Genomic DNA, 6,464 nt, shown 5'->3' with positions numbered 1-6,464 from the left:
GAGAAAGCTCTGGAAGTGGAGAACAAAAGCAAGATCAGAAAGAAGACAAGCAATAATAATAAAAAATATTTAACATATTGTAAAAGATGCTTGGGAGCACAAGTCTATACTATTGCCCTGAGTAAAATAGGCAATGGCGATATTATACTGTGTTTTGGCAGTACTCTATGTAATTTCTGTGTTTTGATTTAGCAGTACACACACACTCTTCCATTATTGTTGGATGTTTGGAAAGGTTTTTTGTTTGCTTATATTTTTTACTTTCTAAATGAATCGTATTCGTAAGCATTTTGCATTGCATAAAGGAGCTGTGATAATTCCCAAAACGCTAAATTCTGATACACTGTTTTTATTGTCAAACATTAATGGTCTAATGGCAAGTACTTGTGTACCTGTTATACAAATAAACCCATACCCAACAGTATTGTTTCCATATGTGTTTAGATGAGTTTTGGTTTGTTCTTGTTTAACCCCTTCGTGACAAAGGCTGATTTTACTTTTTGTACCCTTCGTGACAATGGCCGTTTTAACATTTCTGCGCTGCTCGTGTTTAGTTGTAATTTTCGTCTTTCCCGTTTACTGAACCCACACACATTATATATTGTTTTTTTCAGGACAAGAAGGGCTTTCTTTAGATGACATTGTTTTGATTGTATCATATTATTTACTATTAAAAAAAGTATAAAATATGGTGAAAAATTTAGAAAAAAATGACTTTCTAACTTTTAGTTGAAAAATCTTTTACTCATCTATAAAAGGTAATGAAAAAACCTGCTAAATAGATTCTATTTGTCCTGAGTTTAGAAATACCCAATGTTTTTTGCTTTTTTTTTTTACACATTATGGGGCAAAAAGTACAGGTAGCGTTTTGCTATTTCAAAGCCATTTTTTCCAAATCTTGTAATTCTTCCCCCCATGTGCCATTTCGGGTATCTTTGAAGCCGGCCAATGAAATTTACCCCATCAAGTCGTATATTTTTGAAAACTAGACAGCCCAGGGTATTCCAAATGCTAGTATTAACCCTTTCCAAGCACTAATTCTACCATCAGCCTTTGTCAAACTTTATGGTAGTAATTTTTTTTGCATTTGTTTTTTCACACACATTTTACTTCAGGTATGAATAAACAGGTTCTGGTATATGTCACTATCATAAAACACCCCAATATGTGTTTCGCAACATCTCCTGAGTACAGTGTTACCTCACATGAATGATTTTGCCTGGCTGTTTGGGGGCAAAAGGGCCACATTTGGGACATGCGCATTTTTCAATGTTGAACTTTGGCATTTGGGGATCCACTGCCCATGCCCTATTTGTACATCTTTAAGCCGGGCCATTTCAGTGTGCCCAACAAAACCATATATTTTTGAAAACTAAACACCACAGGGTATTTTAAATGTTGGTATTTTAACTCTTTGCATGCACACATTTTACCACCAGAATTTTTTCAAAGTTTGCAGTAGTATTCTTTTGTGTGTATTTTTCCCCCACACACCTATGTTATGTATGAATTTACAGCTCTTGGTATATGCCGCTGTCACACGACACCCCAATATGTGTTCAGCAACATCTCCTGAGTACAGTGATATCCCACATGCATGGGTTTGTCATTTTTTGGGGGTACGTGTGCATTTTTCTAATTGGAAATTAGATGTGTGGCCATCCTTCCCCCCGTGTTAATTAGGACATTGTTGAACCCGGCCAGTTCAATTTACCCCATCAAATCATAAATTTTTTAAAAGTAGACACCCCATGGGCATTTAATATGCCAGTATTTTAACTCTTTCCATGCGAGAATTGTTTTAAGCTAATGTGCTAATTTTAGGACTTGCTCACAAAAATATATTTTTTATATATATATTTTATTTTTTCTGCCTTTTTAAAAAAAAAATGTAAAATTTTTTTTTCAACTTGAAGGTTCCCCTGATAGTGACATCAATGGGAAATTATTTTTACATTTTACTGTTTTTTTTACTATTTTATTTTTATTAATTATTATTAATTTTATTTTTTAATTTATTTTTACTAATCACACTGTGATTAGAGAGCTGGGCTCCATTGACTTGCATGGTTGAATGCAGTACCTGTATTCAACCTGCAAGTGGAGCCAGAGTTCTCTAGAGGGTCTGGAGACCCTCTAGCGAACGTTTTCATCTTTATTATTTTTTTTTTCCCGGGCCGCCCCATCCTGGGGTAAGTGTTTGGTGTTGCTGGATGCCTCCTGATCGAGGCATTCCAGCGACACCATTTAAGTTTAGGAGGTGGTCGTTGATCGGCTCCTAAATGCTTTTAAAACGGGCGTCTGCCGCCATACAACGTATGGCGGATCTTGACGCCCCGGGGAGGGGCCAGACATGGCCCCTGGTGCCGATCGTGGCGTTGCTGAATACCTCGAGGTCGAGGCATTACAGCAACGCCATTTGGGTGAAAAAAATCGATCACGGATCGATTTATTTTTTTTCACCCGTTTTAACAAATGACGGTCCTGGCACGTCATATGTCGTAAACGACTTGTTTTTCCGTGACGTGCCCGGACCGGCAATTGTCATCAAGGGGTTAAATGGCTGAAAGCGATCCAAGTTCACTTTCTGCATGCAAACAATGTTGCTGTAATGCCTCGATGTCGAGGCATTTAGCAACACCGAGATCACCATCATTGGCCATGTCTGGCCCCTCCCTGGTGCATCAACACTCGATGGACGCCCGTTTTAATTGTGTCGCTGAAATGCCTCAATAGCAAGGCATTCAGCAACACCAAAAAACACGCTGTGACCGCTTCGGAGAGCGGACCATCTTGCGAGAGGCAAAAAGAAGTTGGCATAGTTTCCAAGAGGGTCTCTCCAGACCCACCTGAGAACTCTGGCTTCCCCTGCAGGTACTGCATTCAACCGTGCATGTCAATGGAGCCCAGCTTTCTTATCACAATGTAAAAAAAAATCATAATAATAATAAAAAATAGTTTAAAAAAAAATGTAAAAAATGGTAATGGCAGGATGACTACATGGCTACCCGAAATAGCACTTGGGGGAAGAATTACCAGATTTGGAAAAAAAATGGCTTGTACCTTGGGCTGGGGGAGAATGTGTGTATGTGGGTAAGTAACTAGCTCAGTGATAGGAAATGGGTGGTTATTAATGGTACATACTCTGAGTGGGTTACTGTTGCTAGTGGGGTACCACAGGGGTCAGTTTTGGGTCCTATTCTTTTTAATATATTTATTAATGACCTTGTAGAGGGATTGTATAGTAAAGTATCAATCTTTGCAGACGATACTAAGCTCTGTAACGTGGTTAACACAATAGAGGACAGTGCACGATTACAAATGGATCTGCATAGGTTGGAGGCTTGGGCTGGGATGTGGCAGATGAGGTTCCACACAGATAAATGTAAGGTTATGCACATGGGGAAGAAAAATCCAGGCTGGGAATATGTATTAAATGGGAAAACACTGGGGACGACTGACATGGAAAAGGATTTAGGAGTTTTAGTTAACAGCAAATTTACCTGTAGCGACCAGTGTCAGGCAGCTGCTGCTAAGGCAAATAAAATCATGGGGTGCATCAAAAGGGGCATAGATGCCCACGACAAGGAAATAATTCTACCCCTGTACAAGTCACTAGTCAGACCACACATGGAATACTGTGTACAGTACTGGGCACCAGTGTACAAGAAAGATATAGTGGAGCTGGAGAGGGTTCAAAGACGGGCAACCAGAGTAATAAGGGGAATGGGAGGACTACAGTACCCAGAAAGATTATCAGAATTAGGGTTATTTAGTTTGGAAAAAAGACGGCTTAGGGGGGATTTAATAATTATGTATAAATATATAAGGGGACAGTACAGAGATCACTCCCAGGACCTATTTATACCCAGGACTGTATCTATAACAAGGGGACATCCTCTACGGTTGGAGGAAAGAAGGTTTCTACACCAGCACAGACGGGGGTTCTTTACAGTAAGAGCGGTATGGAACTCTCTGCCAGAGGAAGTGGTAATGGTAAACTCAATAAAAGAGTTCAAAAGGAGCCTGGACGTGTTTCTTGAAAGCAATAATATTACAAGTTATGGATATTAGATTAATAGGGACAGAACGTTGATCCAGGGATTTATTCTGATTGCCATATTTGGAGTCGGGAAGGAATTTTCCCCCTGGTATGGGGCAATTGGCATCTGCTTCATAAGGGTTTTTTTGCCTTCCTCTGGATCAACACAGTAGGGACACAATATGTATATAGGTTGAACTTGATGGACTTTGGTCCTTTTTCAACCTTATGAACTATGTTACCTATTGCCCCATAACGTGCAGAAAAAAGCAAAAAAAAAAACCCCATAAAAACACTGGGTATTTCTAAACTCAGGACAAATACTAGAATCTATTTAAATGACTAACATGTAAACCCTAGAGATGGTTGTGTCACGGAGCTGGATACTCCGACCGACTACCTCCGCTGACTTGTGCTCCCTTAGCCTGGGACAACACACTCTTTCCCAGCTTCCCAGTCACTAGCCGAGACTCAGTGTAGGGTAAAACCAAAATGAATACTACTTTATTTTTCACACACAGGGCTGGATATAGCCATCAAATCACACATTAACATAAAACAAGATATTGGGATACAAACCGCCCCCTTAATCTGCCTCCCAGAGACAACAGGGGCAGTAAAGGGATTAACAATACAATAGGGTCCCAAGCTCCACTATCTATTAGTGGCCGTAATCAGTTCCAGGAATTGGCCAGGGTAAATGTCTGTAGTGGTAGAACTGGGGGAGGGAAGGTGGACTTAAATAACATATTAAACAACATAGTACACCATGGGGTGGGTCTGATATAAAGTAAAACAATGGCGGTTACTCCCTGGTTGCAGATCTTGGCTGTCTGCCAGAGATATTCCCCTCAGCAAATGATGAGATGATATCCTGCTGGGGACAGCCACAGAAGTCTTTACAAAGTTAGGGTCCATAGTCAATACGGAGGAGGCTGGGTCTCAGGCCTCTCCAGGAGCCCCAGTGATGGAAGGTTCCGTCACATTTCTCCCCCTCCTGAATGGGACTGACCCCGGAGGAGACCCCAAATGGGTTGACTCCGTAGTCAGTCAGTTAATTTGGCCCATCAATGCCCTCCCAAAACTGGTGCCCCAAACAATCTGCCCCTCCAAGAGGCCAGCTGCCCAGCATTTCTGGGGACCACAGTCTCATCTACCTGTATGGGATACATGTCCCCCAGTGCTGGTTTTGTACCATCCTCTGGTGGAGGGACGTCTGGTGAGGGAGGGCAGAGGCCAGCTGCGCTCTGACCTGGAGAAAGTTCTTCTATAGGGTTAGCGGGGACCCCCAGTGCTGATAGAGAGAGGCCGTCCTGCCTCTCTTCTGTTGGGGTGGTCTGAGCGGGCACTGCAGGAGCGTCATGGTCAGACTCAGGAACAAGAGGGAGGGTTGGGCAGAGACCAGCAGCACTCTGCCCTGATGCCAGCGCTTCTGCTGGGGGGTGGGGATCCTAGCCAACTGCCCAGCATTCCGGGGACCCAGGTGTGGAGACCGCAGTGCCATCCACTACCACAATCTCTGGGGATGCCTGACTGGACCCTACAAGGTTGCTGTGGTCAGGCTAGGGAAACAGCGAAGGGAGCAGCCAGAGGCCAGCGGCACTCTGCCCAATATGCAGCTCTTCTGTTGAATGCTAGAGGAGACCACAGTCCCATCCACCACACGCAGAAAACTTTCTTCCTTTCTCTGGGAAGGAAAGTCCAGGTCAGCCCTTCGCTCGGGCACGTATGGGATTTCCTCTGCCCTTCGCTCTTGGATGTCTTCCAATAATAATCCCGGGCCGCCGAAGCTATAGCCCTCTGTGGGACCTTTATCCTCCAGCCCTGTACCACCGAAGAGCCCGATATCCATAGTTCAACCTCAGCTCTGTTTGGACCAGCACCTCCAGCTCAGGCTCACATTCCTCTTTGGGCTGCTTCCCCAGGAACGGTATGAGCAACTTCAACTGGAGCCGGAACCTTTGAGGCTTTTCTCCTTGTACTTAATTTCCAAGTGGAGAACCTCCCTCCAGAACTTCCGGAGGCTACAATTCCTCTGGATCAGCTCTGCATAGCTGACTTCCATTCCCTTTCTTGGAGAAGGATCCTGGTGGAAAGGACTAGGGAGCAATCCCGCCCTTGCCACCAATGTCACGGAGCTGGATAGTTCAACCGACTACCTACGCTGACTTGTGCTCCCTTAGCCTGGGACAACACACTCTTTCTCGGTTTCCCAGTCACTAGCTGAGACTCAGTGTAGGGTAAAACCAAAATGAATACTACTTTTTTTTTCACACACAGGGCTGGATATAGCCAGCAAATCACACATTCACATAAAACAAGATATTGGACTAAAAACTGCCCCCTTACTCTGCCTCCTAGAGACAACAGGAGGCAGTAACGGGATTAACAATACAATAGGGTCCCAACCTCCACTATCCAT

The sequence above is a fragment of the Sceloporus occidentalis genome, unplaced genomic scaffold, assembly GCF_023333645.1.
Source record: "Sceloporus occidentalis isolate IW3139 unplaced genomic scaffold, rSceOcc1.0.p SCAF_257, whole genome shotgun sequence".
NCBI classification, from domain to species: domain Eukaryota; kingdom Metazoa; phylum Chordata; class Lepidosauria; order Squamata; family Phrynosomatidae; genus Sceloporus; species Sceloporus occidentalis.
This window is presented reverse-complemented; position numbering follows the sequence as displayed.